We start from the raw sequence: 13,176 nt of genomic DNA on the forward strand, positions 1-13,176 counted from the left end.
TTAGTTTTTCACCATTAAGTATAATGGCTATAATTTTTTGGTACATGCTCTTTATTGAGTGGAGGAAGATCCCCTCTGTTTGGGGAAAACTCTAGAATAGAGGAAAATTCTGTAGCAGACACCAAATGAGTATCCTCCAATTCAATTCTGACACTGTCTACCTGGAGATAGTATTAGATCCCACAGGTTGAAGGCCTGGTTCCTAAGATTGCCACCCTTCCCCTTGAGACCTCAGTCTCAAGCCTTTGGAACTTCTGACCAGTTGGCTTCAAATTTAGGTTCCCATGACCCCTGCCTTTGGTTTGATTAATTTGCTGGAGTTCTGGGTCACAGAACTGATTGGAACACTCACAGTTACTGGTTCATTTTAAAAAAAATTATAAAAGATGCAGATGAAGCAGTGTCCAGTGTGAAGAATGGGGAAGGGACATGGAGCTTCCATCCCTCCCTGGGCATACCAGCCTCCTGGAACCTCCATGTGTTCCCCTATCCAGAACAAGTGAAAGGAGGGCAGAATAAGGTCAGAGAAAGAGAGATTCTCTTTCCTGAGACCTACCTGCTTCTGAGGCCTGAAGCTCTCCAACATTATAATAAAAAACTGTAGCAAATGTTGTGGGAATTATAAGCCAGGAACCATTGATGAAAACCAATATATTCATATAGTCATGTTAACACACCCTCTATTTCCATTTTTCTAAGAGTTTTGATGATGAAGGGGTAATGTGGTTTGGCTCTGTCCCAACCCAAATCTCATCTTGAATTGAAGCTCCCATAATTCCCATGTGTTGTAGGAGGGTCCACACAGTGGGAGATAATTGAATCATGGTGGCAGTTTCTCCCATACTTTTCTCATGGTATTGAAATTGTGGGATATTGAATAAGTATGGAGGGGCCACACAATAAGAGTCTGCACTTATACTCAAGGCAATTTCTCATTCCGCATCTGATAGGGTTTGGCTGTGTCCCCACCCAAATCTCATCTTGAATTGTAGCTCCCATAATTCCCATGTGTTGTGGGAGGGACCTGGTGGGAGATAACTGAATCATGGGGTCTCTCTTTCCCATACTGTTCTCATGGTAGTGTATAAATCTCATGAGATCTGATGGTTTTATAAGGGTAAACCCCTTGCACTTAGTTCTCATTTTCTCTCTTGCTACTGCATTGTAAGAAATGCCTTTCACCTTTCTCCATGACTGTGAAGCCTCCCCAATCATGTGGAACTGTGAATCCATTAAACCTCTTTTTCTTTGTAAATTATCCAGTCTTAGATATGTCATTATTGGCCACATGAGAATGGACTAATAAAAGGGGTATTTTATTAAATATTTTTCTACATAAATTGATATGATTGTATGATTTTTTTTTCATCATAGTCTGTTAGAATGGTGAATTACACTGATTGATTGTTAGATATTGCATGCCTGAAATACTTCCAACTTGGTCAAAGCGTATACTTCTTTATATACACTGGTAGATTTTATTTGCTAATATTTTGTTACGAATTTTTAAATCTCTTTATGAAAAATATTTTAGTTTTCTCCTTTCATGCTCTTATGCTATCTTTATCTGTTTTTGGTGTCAGGGTAATACTAGCTTTGAAAAATGAACTGGGAAGTATTCTATCCTCTTATTTGAAAAAAAATAGTGTAGATTTAGTGTTAATTTTTCTTTAATGTTGAATAGTATTCTCCAGAAAAACCATCTGGTTTTGGAGGTGTCTTTTTTGGGAGTTTTTAAATTATGAGTCTAAGGTTTTTAAAAATCGTTTTAGGAATAATTATTCATTTCAAATTGAGTAGGGGGTAGTAGTTTGTGTTCTTTGATAAATTTATCCATTTTGTCTGTGTTATAAAATTTATGTGGGAAGAATTGTTTGTAGTATTCCCTTATAGTTATTTTTTCATATGCATCTATTTAAAGCTTTGATTCTTTTTCCATTGCTTCTAATGCCATAGTTATGATGACACACAATTCCAGACATTTCCTGCCACCCCCCAATTAGGAGATTCAGCAGCATCTTTCTAGATTAGAATGAATGATTGAGGTTCAGGGACTATTTAGAGTGATAGTTCTCAATCCACTAGGAAGTATAAATGTGAATTTGTGAAAAAACTTTTTCTGGAATCACTAATTTGGGAAACTATGATTCACATATCACTAAACCATATGTTTTAACTCCATAAAGTGGAGACAGTCCATACCCCTATATGGCAACATATCCATAGATGAGAAGAGATGGCTGATTTGACTGGGATGATCACAGCAGCAGGAACAGTACCCCAACCAATACTTTCTCTGGACACAATTAATTGCAATGTAGAACACCCAATAAATGGCTCACACTGATAGATATTGAAAATGTTGGGAGTGGAAACAGCTCATTGTTTTTTCCTCCATCTTCTCTGTAAGATAGGATGCAAGCTTGTCTGAAGTCAGTGAGGTTGGAAGGAGGATTCCAGGGTGTACAAATGGTCAGAGGCAATCACTATAGGGAAGATAAAGGACCTCAGCTGAAAGCCTTAGGAGCAGAAAACTAAGGCTTCTTGAAGAAGAAGGAATTCTGCTTCTGGACTGTAACATAGAAATTCTTCCTGAATTTCCAGCCTGCTAACCTGCCCTTTAGATTTTGGACTCAAGACTGCAAATTAAGTCTTACCTGAATTTCTAGCCTGGCAGCCTACTCTACAGATTTCAGACTTGCCAGCACCCACAATCACATGAGCCAATTCCTTAAAATTTCTGGATAGATAGACAGATGGATGATGGATGGATGGATGGATGGATGGATGGATGGATGCTTCTCTGGAGAACCCTGACTGATAGAGTTGGTAAACTTAAAAAATTGTACCATTAAAAATCGGTACAAGATGGTGAGATACCTGGGCTCCACCCTCAATGATTCTGTTTTTTTTTTTTTTAATTTGGTTTCTGAGGGGTAATTTCTTCTCATTTTTAACTTCATCTTCTATATTCTTCTAACTTCTGTGTTGAAGAGAGAAAATATGCCCCCTCCACAAAAAAAAAAAACAAAAAAAAACAAAAAAAACCCACATATTTCCTTAATGAAAAACAACAAATTAGACTAGGGAATTAAAGTCAGGTTCTATTTACTAAGTGAATCTCTTATGTTTTACTAAAAAAGGAATTACTTAAACTCCAGGGGTGGGTTCATGACATGGTTGAAGAACTTCAGTCTTCTCCCAGGAGCCTCCAGGATTCTGGATGGCTTTTGTCCCTCTGGCTCAGTCTTATTTTCAGGTTTCTTCTCTGCATCTTGGAGATGCAGCCAACTGGGCCACTCTGACACTGAACTATAAACCAGTTGTTTCTCCAGCAGGAGAATAGAATTTCAGACCACAAAGTGAGTCTAGAGCTCATTAGTGAGTAGAAAAATCGTGTAATCCCTGAAAAGAATAACAGGAGAGGAAGAAGAATATAGAAATATCAACTAGAGGCCAGGTGCGGTGGTTCATGCCTGTAATCCCATCACTTTGGGAGGCCGAGGTGGGCGGATCACGAGGTCAAGAGATCAAGACAATCCTGGCCAACATGGTGAAACCCCGTCTTTACTAAAAAATACAAAAATTAGCTGGATGTGGTGGTGTGCACCTGTAGTCCCAGCTACTTGGGAGGCTGAGGCAGGAGAATTGCTTGAACCCGGGAGGCGGAGGTTGCAGTGAGCCGAGATCGCACCACTGCACTCCATCCTGGCACCTGGTGACGGAGGGAGACTCTGTCTCAAAAAAAAAAAAAAAAAGAAAAGAAATATCAACTAGAATAAGATGCTTTCTACCTGAATGTAGGCAAGAGGTAGATTTTTGTTTTTAAACTCGTATGTTTATTTACATTTTTGTGAAAAGAAGAAACACAAAAGAAAGTTATTTTTTGCTCTTACGGAATTGCAAAAGAGAGTATTAGCAGCATTTCTTGTATCCTAATATCTGTGAAGAGCTAAGAAAGAAGTGTGAGACAGGAAGCCCCTAATGAGCCCCAGGCAGTGTATGGAGTGTGAAGGACAATTTAAATGCAAGAGAAAGTAAAGGTCTCTTTTGATTAGTTTAATCATCCTACTGAGAGGGAAATGGAGTCCTAAGGAGACAGAGAAAGACAGACCTCTCAGGAATTTTCCTGCTTCCAACCACAGAAGGAAATAGAAAAGCCTTTCAGGATCAACACTGACAAAACCCCTTTGTTTTCATAAGCCCAGGGAGGAGGGCTTTTTCCAACCCCTGGAAAGTAATATCCTGGAGATACAAGTGAAGATTCCTTTATTTGTTTTTGCTGCTTGACATTTTCATGGATTCACTTTATTTGGTCCTAAGGCTATAATTCCACTCTCATTGTGGGATCTGTAGAGGTCAAACTGACCACATGGAACCATGTATCCAGAACACTCATGCTCTGCTTGCATACTGGGGATAATGAACACCATCCACTGGATAAAGAAGGGAAAGGAACAAAGTCTCTGTGGAAGTCAACACAATATTTGATCAAAGCAACTTTTGTTTTCTTCCCAGAAATTTTAAGAAGGGTTTTCATCTCTTGGAACCTCTCTGTTGCCTGGTAGGAGACAAACCTTAACTGAAAAGTAATATAAGAGGGAGGATGTGAGCAGCAGTGTGCTGATAAACTGGCTAGGGGTGGAAAGGAAAGAGGAAGCCCTGCTTTGTAGCATCTGCTGATTTCTATGGTGTAAATACTCCCCCATGGATGGTTTCAAGCTCTCAAGGTGATCTTATGCAACGTGGAATTTGGAAGAGATGTAGATAATGAGCAGGGAGCCGGCTACACGCATCACTGGTAGGAGTGGGTGCCAGGCTCTTTCATCTCTTAACTTTAATGGGGTTTCTTATGGAAAGAGAGGCCGTAGGAAGTGGACACCTCTGTGTTTATGCCTGCTGGGTAATGTGACTTCTCTAAACTCACCTGTAAAACAGGAATATTCATATTGGTCCTAAGGTGCTATTAGAAGGATAAAATTAAATATGCAAATTTATGTAAAGCCCTGTAACAGAGTGCAAGAATAAAATAAGATTCTCATATTGTTATTGTCAGGCCTCCATGTGCAAGCCTGGACCCAGAAAGTCTGAAGTCCTGCCTGCCTTGGCTGATCACCCCTAGCCCCCGCCTGGGTTCGCCATTATCCCTGATTGCCCAGCAGAGCTTCCCCAGGACATAAGCTTCCCCTCACCCCACCTTGTCATCTTAACTGTTACTGTGATAATGTGAATACTCCTCAACCCACCCTACCATCTTAACTATTCTTTTCCCACCCACCATTGTAACTGAATTTATGGTAATGTATACTCCTTACCGCTACCCCCACCACTGTAACTGATCTTACTCTGTAACTTTCCACTGCCCACCCCAAACCTATAAAACCAACTCCTATCCCACTGCCCTTTGCTAACGCCCTTTTCGGCCTTAGCCCACCTGCACCCAGGTGAATAAACAGCCATGTTGCTCACACAAAACCTGTTTGGGGGGTCTCTTCATTCAAAGTGTGCATTTTTAACAGTTATTTCTCTTTTCTCTTAATTTTTAAAATTACTACTTCCAAGCTGTGTCACTTTTTAACCAGCCTCTGGTATGTGAGATTAGAGAATACCATCCTCTGATAGAATAGCTGTGAGTAAATCACTGAACTAGTATAAGGGTGGTAGAAGGTTAATGGTTTAATCTCATTCTCTTTTCTGACATTTCTTTTCCTCTTCCATCTTTTGTTACTTGCACAAATACTCATAAAGCTGCCGAGGCTTTTATAAGGTTACTCAGAGATGTTAATGATTTGTTTATGGGTACACAGCAATTAAGTAGCGAAAGTCAGAAATCAAACCCAGTGGCTGTTATTTCCTGTGGACTCCACTGCTACAGCTGGATCTCTAGTCTTTCAATGCATGAAGACAGGATCCAGCATTTACTGCCTACACTTATGGCCAGTTGGCTGTTCCTTCCTGAGAAGGCAGATTCATATTTAGTCATGCCAGTGAGGCTGGTCTGGAGGTAATGAAAAGACAGTGCACTGAGCATCAGAATCTGTAGCTGAGTCCGAGTTGTGCTACTTGTTATCTCCCTGAGTCTGTAAAGTGGACAGAGTAACGCTTACCTTGTTTCTCTTCTATACGGTAGTGAGAAGACAGTCATGGTGATAGAGATGAGCATATTGTGGAAGCTGGAAAGCACTAAGCAAATGCAAAATACCGTCCTTGTCTCCTTCCTAAGTAAGCCCACAGCAGAATGGCTAGCATTGGATTTCCGGAGTTAGACCGATCTCAGTTTGAATCCCAGTTCTGCCACTCACTACTGGGTTGATGCTGAGCAAGTTACTAATGCTATTTGAGACAGTGTCCCCTCAGCCACCCTGTTATAGGAATGATGATGCTTTTTATCTTATACAGTTGTTATGAAGTTTAAATATAAACATGGTAAGTCTCATGGTATGACACGTGGCATCTCGGAAGTGGTCGTTAGCTGTCAGTTACTGTTGTTATTATCCTATGTTGTATTTTGTCCTGCACAGGGTGCCAGTCTTTACTTTTAAACAGAACTTGTGAAAAAAAAAAAAAAAAAGGTGGACCTGAAGAGGCACAGAAAGAACGCTCAGGGCACATTTGTGTCCTCTCCTTGTTTTACGTGGATGAAGCCTTGCCTGAGTACATAGAGAAGATGGGGTCTTGTGCCTGCTGCTGCTGATGCCAGTCACATCTGTCTGGAGCCTGCTAAACATCACACACAGTGTCAGATTCTGTGGCTGTCTTCACAGCAGCACTTCTCAGCTGCACAGGCTTGCTGTTATCTCCATTTGCAGATAAGCAGTCAGTCTCCGAGAGTAGTTTAGGTACCTCCACAGGGTCTCAAACTTAGCTGGACTGGACCTTACATCCAGATCTGGATGATTCCAGAGTCCACTCTGCCTCTTACTCTGTGGGCTAATTATCTAGGATCATAGTTCTCAAAATGTGGTGCCTGGACCAGCAATAGTAGCGTCACCTAGGAACCTGTTAGAATGGAACCAGAAGCTCTGGGGGCAGGTCCCAGCACTGTGGGTTTTATTTATTTATCTTTTACATGGAGTCTTACTCAGCTGCCCAGGCTGCTGAGTACAGTGGCATGGTCTCGGCTCACTGTAATCACCATCTCCTGGGTTCAAACAATTAAGTAGCTGGGATCACAGGCACCCACCATCAAGCCTGGCCAATTTTTCTATTTTAGTAGACACGGGGTTCTACTATGTTGACCAGGCTGGTCTTGAACTCCTGACCTCAGGTGATCCATCCGCCTCAGCCTCCCAAAGTGCTAGGATTACAGGCATGAGCCACTGTGTCCAGCCAGCACTGTAGGGTTTTAACAAACCCTGCTGGTGTTCTGACACATTCTGAGAACCACTGGAATGCTAGCTCTTCCTGAGGGTTTCTTTCAATTTCCTCCTTTCCCTACTGCTCTAGGCTTCCCAGAACAGCCATTCTAAGGTGAACTTCCTCCAATGTGAGTGATGAAGCAGCTTTGGAGCAATTTTTACCATTCCATTTCTCTTTCTAGGGAAATTCCCTGTAGACAGAGACATTACTGTAATTAATTAATTAGAGTAAATTAACGACACCACTTACATTCTGAACATGCACCTGGTGCCTTTACAGTGATATTTCCCCAAGATGTGCAGAATAAATAAGGTTTCCACACTTATTTCCAACTCAGGTCCCTGACTTAGCTGCCAGAAAAATAATCCAGGTTGCTGCCCAAATACCATGTGAAGAACTGCTGTTACTAAAACTCTTGTCTGTTCCCTCCGCTCATCTGAGCACAGTAACATAGAAACTAGTATCCTGATGAAGATATGATTTTCTTCCATGAAAATCAAAAATTTTTTGATTTGCCTGTCAATGAAGACAGTTTGAAAGTTAAGAATAGATGAAATATATCCTGTAGAAGATGGAATTTTGTTTGCTACCATGAGGAAAAATAGGTGCTGCGCAAGACTGCCTCCCAAATACTGCTCAGTAATACAAGGTTTCTGAATAATTCATACTTAATTATCTTTGAAGAAAAGGGGGGTAGGTTTCTGGCATTTCTTTCTAAATTTGTGCATCTGGCAGATGATGGGTTGGGGCAAGCTGTCAGGCAGAGGCACAAATGGTGTTATTTCAACAAAAATTGTAGACATGAAAAATTAAAGCATAAAAAATGATATTTAAGATCACTGGCTGAGTCTACAGGAGATGCCTAGGCTACAGCAGCAATAAAAATTTAAGAATGTGGAGATCATTTCTCCCCGTATTCTTACTCCGTGGATTTAAGTTCCGGTGTTTATGCATGAAGTACACTTACAATGCCAGATTTCTTGTCTAGAAATGGAGACACTGATATCAGCTCCATCAATCTCATAGAGGTAGTGGTTTGAAGATCATCTGAGAATACAACATAAGTATGTTTTAAAAAGTTCAAAGTCCTGTATGTATAGCTGGGACAAAATTTATTTAAACTTGCATTTCACAGTCTTTTCTAAACTCTTCACTACTGACTTTGAGAGAGGCTAATCTTTGTTTAGTCTCTCTCTCTCTCTCTCTTTCACGATGGGGGCACTTCATCTGCAGCTAGTTCCCAGCCCAAAGTCTCAGTGGGGGAGGAGAGCACAGATTCTGGGGCTTTGGGGTACAGGGAAAAAGTGTGGAGCTAACAGTGTGAGGCTCTGAAGCAGCTGCTAGGGCAAGAAAGAAAGAGGGTTGGAAAAGCATTAAAGAGGTCAGGAGTATTTTCAACTCGATTCCTTTCCATGTTCTTTAATAATTGTTATTACTCTTAAAATATTTATGTTCTTCGACTGTGTTTCTTTAAACGCAGCACTCTCTCTAGACAGGACCACATGGAGCATCAGCTTGTATTTGGGCACTGTTTTTTAAAGTGGCATTCGTAATTGGGCATGGCTATGGTTTGGATGTGGTTTGTCCTCCCAAAACTCAGGTTGAAATTTCATCCCCATTGTGGCCGTGTTGGAAGTGGGGCCTAGTGGGGCGTGTTTAGGTTGTGAAAGAGCAGGTGGATCCCTCATTAATAGATTAATACCCTCCTCCAGGGATAGGTGAATTGGTCCCTGCAAGAATGGGTTGTGAAATAGTCTGACTTCCTTGGTCTCTGTCCCTCGCCTCCTCTGTTACCTGTTCTGTTTATAACTGCCCACTCCTGTTTCACTTTCCACTCCCTTTTTACTTTCCACCATGAGTTGAAGCATCCTGTGGCCCTCACCAAATGCAACTGCCCAGTCTTGAACTTTTAGCCATCAGAATCATGAGCCAAATAAGCCTCTTTTCCCTAAGGAAATTACACAGCCTCAGTTGTTCTGTTATAGCAACACAAAACCAACTAATACAGGCATCTAGGAGAGAGTTAATTATGAAAACAATTTGAAGCTCATAGAAACTAAAGGATGACTTCGACCAAAGAGTCTTGTTCTCCGCCCGTGACTCCTTAACCTACATTAGTGAAATGTGATAGATATTTTGTGTATGAACAATTGAAACCCTTTGCCTTTACAAAAAGAAATAATCTACTTCCAAGAAGGAAAAAAGCCGTTTTTAGTGTTTCTTCTGACATTTAACTAGACTCAGTTTCAGAGGAGCTGGTTAAAGTTTAATAGTCACTTTCTGGTGCTAAATGAAATGATGAAATTAAGCTCAATGTTGACCTCTCCTACTTTCTGACTGTTCTCTGTCCTTGATTTCTAGGACATCTGCTTGACCTGGTGCTGTTGTATCTAGGGTTTAATCTGTTTATCTCTATACTTGTTCAATGGATAATACCATCTTTGCCTTTGGCTTCAACTACTCACCATATCCTATGGATCTTCCAGTCCTTAGTTCCATCTAGGAATCCAGACATATGTGTCCATAAATCTTTTAAACATCTTCGTCTGATGATTCATGGACTTGACATTTCTAAAAGTCCACTCTTTATCTTCCTCTTCAGTCTGGGCTTCCCTAGAGAGTGCATGATTCTTTCTAAACACCAAAATCAGAAACTCAGAAGTCATATATTGGTCTTTTCAACCCCTCCTTTTCATCTATCATGAATTCCTCCTAATTCATTCTCCTAAATATCTCTCAACTCACACCCGCTTTTCCACCTTCCCCTCTGAATAGTTTTTAAAACATTTTTTAAAACTCTGAATGGTTTTAATAACTTCCTAAATGATTTTCCATCTTTATTCTTGCCAAATCCGTTCTTCCCACTGTCATTGAAAAGACTTTACTAAAATACAATTTAAATAATTTCAAATTTCTTCAATGGTTGGAATTGGTTTCCCATGACTTCAGAATAATATTCAAATATTATGTTAAGATTCTTCAGGATCTTGTCTCTACTTACATTTCTAGCTTCCTTTCATCATTACTCTTCATTCCAACTTTATCACATATAGTTCCTCAAATATAGGTACTTTTTGTACGTACTTCTCCTTTATCTGGGGTGCCATTCTTCCCTGCCTTCTTCCTTATTCCTCCTTTGAATTGTATATCCTTCTCTAACAGCAAGGATTTCTAGAGATAATTGTTGAGCTCCCAATAATTTGGATTCGTGAGTCCCCAAAGACTGTTTTGTTAAACTCTATGTTTATTGCATCTGGTGTTAGCACATAATAGACAATCTGTAAATGTTTGTTAGAACTGTAAGATTGGCCAAGGAGGCTTCACTAGATTTTCAGGAGGTCAGAATTTGCTCTGGAGGTGCATTTCTTTTTGTCAGTTCCTGAGCACCAACTTTCTGAGCTTCGGTTGGTTACTCTCCAAAACTGGAGAATACTCGAAGGGAAATGTTACCCAGAGGAAAGAGCTAAATGAGGAGCGAAGAAAATCATTTTTCTGCTTTACATCCTAATTATTACTGGTTGTGTTACCTTAAGCTAAAAACACCACCCCACTTTTCTTACAGGGCTGGTTTACAACCTAGAGAACTCCATAAATGCAGTTTTTAAGGGTATAAGTTTAGCTGTGAATGTAAGCTTTTGAAATTAATTGGAGAAGTTAGAATTAATTTCTAACTCTTTCAGCATAAAAAAGGGAACAGAGATATTTGGGACTGTAAGATTTAATTTTACATATTCTACTTTTTATTTTTTTTAACAGTAATAGATATTCATAGTTCCATGGCAAATAAATCAGTCTATAGTCAAACGTGCTTTTGGCTTGGAAATACACAACACATGCGTCTGTTGCAGCTGATTGACCTCCCTGACTGTGCTTACACTGGTCATGCTAAATGAATGTGGATTTCCTGGACTTGAAGGCCTAGGGCTTGGATATACTTTGAGCAGATGAAGTGGAGCAGGGGCAGCTTCAGGAAGAGAAACGATGCTGCCAAAGGCAGAGGGAATTTTAATTGTGAAATCTTTTGACACTCGTTGATTTAAACACCTGAAAATTAGCTTGTCAGGCTGCTAGGACCCCAGGAAGGAAGTTGATGTTTAGTGACAGCTGGCAATTTCAGCACCACTTGGCCTTACAGGGAATACCCAATTGCTCTTTGGCAGTTTGTATGTTGAACAGAGGAGGACCCTGCTGAAGTTTCCATTTCTTTGGGAAAGTTCATAATTGAGGAAGGAGGCTTTTGAATGCTTGGTTGGCATTGATCATCCACAGCCTAATTGAAACTCTGTGGTAGGAGGTTTTGGAGCAAAATGGCTGGTGGCAATGGTGCCATGAGATACTAGGCATGGTTGGTCATCAGACTTTCAGGGGAGAGCTGGGGCTTAGAACCAGACGTGGAGTGGAATACCACCTTGTCACTCTTTGTGTTGTGTGACCTTAGGGAAGTTACTTCATTTATTTGTTCCCTAGATTTTTCCATATATTAAATAAGAAAAATTGGTACCTTCTTCATTTAGTTTATATGAGAATTAAATGAGATTAAGTACCTTAGTGGCTAGCACATTACAGGAGAGCCATAGGTAAGCTCAAACTAAAATTGGATGGAAATGGGTTGATGAATGATCATCTACAGTTAGATCTAAGTCTAAGGAGTGAGGGGTGTGCAGAATAAGGCTCTCTAATTATTCAAAAATCCCTTTATTTCTCACTTTAATAGCCATGGAGTAATAACAGAAAAAGCCATTCTTCCATCCTGCTACCCTATGTCCTGATTTGTTAAGATTGTTTAAGATATTAGAAAGTTCATGGACTTTGGATATAGACTCTTCATGCTTGACTCCACCACTGTAAGTTGTGTGTTTTTTATTGAGAAAGAGTCTCACTGTCACTCAGACTAGAATGTAGTGGAGAAATCTTGGCTCACTGGCTCCTCCACTCCTGGATTCAAGCAAGTCTTGTGCTTCAGCCTCCCATGTAGCTGGGATTATAGGTATGCATCACCCCATTTGGCTAATTTTTGTATTTTTAGTAAAGGCGGGGTTTTACCATGCTGACCAGGTTGGTCTTCCCAGCCCCAAGTGATCCTTCTACCTTGACCTCCCAAAGTGCTAGGATTATAGGTGTGAGCCACCATGCCTGGCCAGTGTATTCTTAAGTAGATCTCTTAGTTTCTCTGAGCCTCACTCTGTTCAGATGAAGGTAATAATACCTATCGTGCAGTGTATTTGGGAGAGTTAAATGAGAAAACAAATGAGAATGTATCTAAAGTAGCCTCTGGCTTCATCAGTTCTGAATTTACTTCATTTTCTTTCCCCCAACTTTCCCTGTAACAAAGAGGATAGGCCTTTCTGTCAGTCAAGTGTGTGGTCCAGTGGTGGACCATTCAAATAGCCAAGACAAAGAGTAGCAAGGCGAAGAGCAGCAGGGCTGTTACTGGTCATATGGCTGATAGTCATGATTCCAACATCTGGTAGGGCCCTTGAGGTCTGGAATAGTTTTGACAATTTGGCAACCTTACGAAATAACCAGTTCTCCTTGACTTGATGACATAGTACCAAGAAAGTTGCCACAGCAGAAGAAAGTAGGACTATGAGCTTCTGCTGCCCTTTCCTTCTCAGTCTCTGCTTTTTTGTGTACGACAGTAACAAGGAGGTTGATGCGTTGCTCATCACCAGAAGGAGATTCAGTGGAGCCTGAAATGGTTTGTCTTCATTCTAAGACGTACTCTGAAATGAATTTATTGAATTTATTGTAGAGATTCAGGGGGGATCTAGTTTCCTAAGAGAGCCAAGGATTTTATTTCTTTATAGCTTTTCTCTA

This window comes from Aotus nancymaae, unplaced genomic scaffold (genome assembly GCF_030222135.1).
Source record: "Aotus nancymaae isolate 86718 unplaced genomic scaffold, 86718_ANA_hifiasm-v0.15.2.pri h1tg000010l, whole genome shotgun sequence".
NCBI lineage: Eukaryota > Metazoa > Chordata > Mammalia > Primates > Aotidae > Aotus > Aotus nancymaae.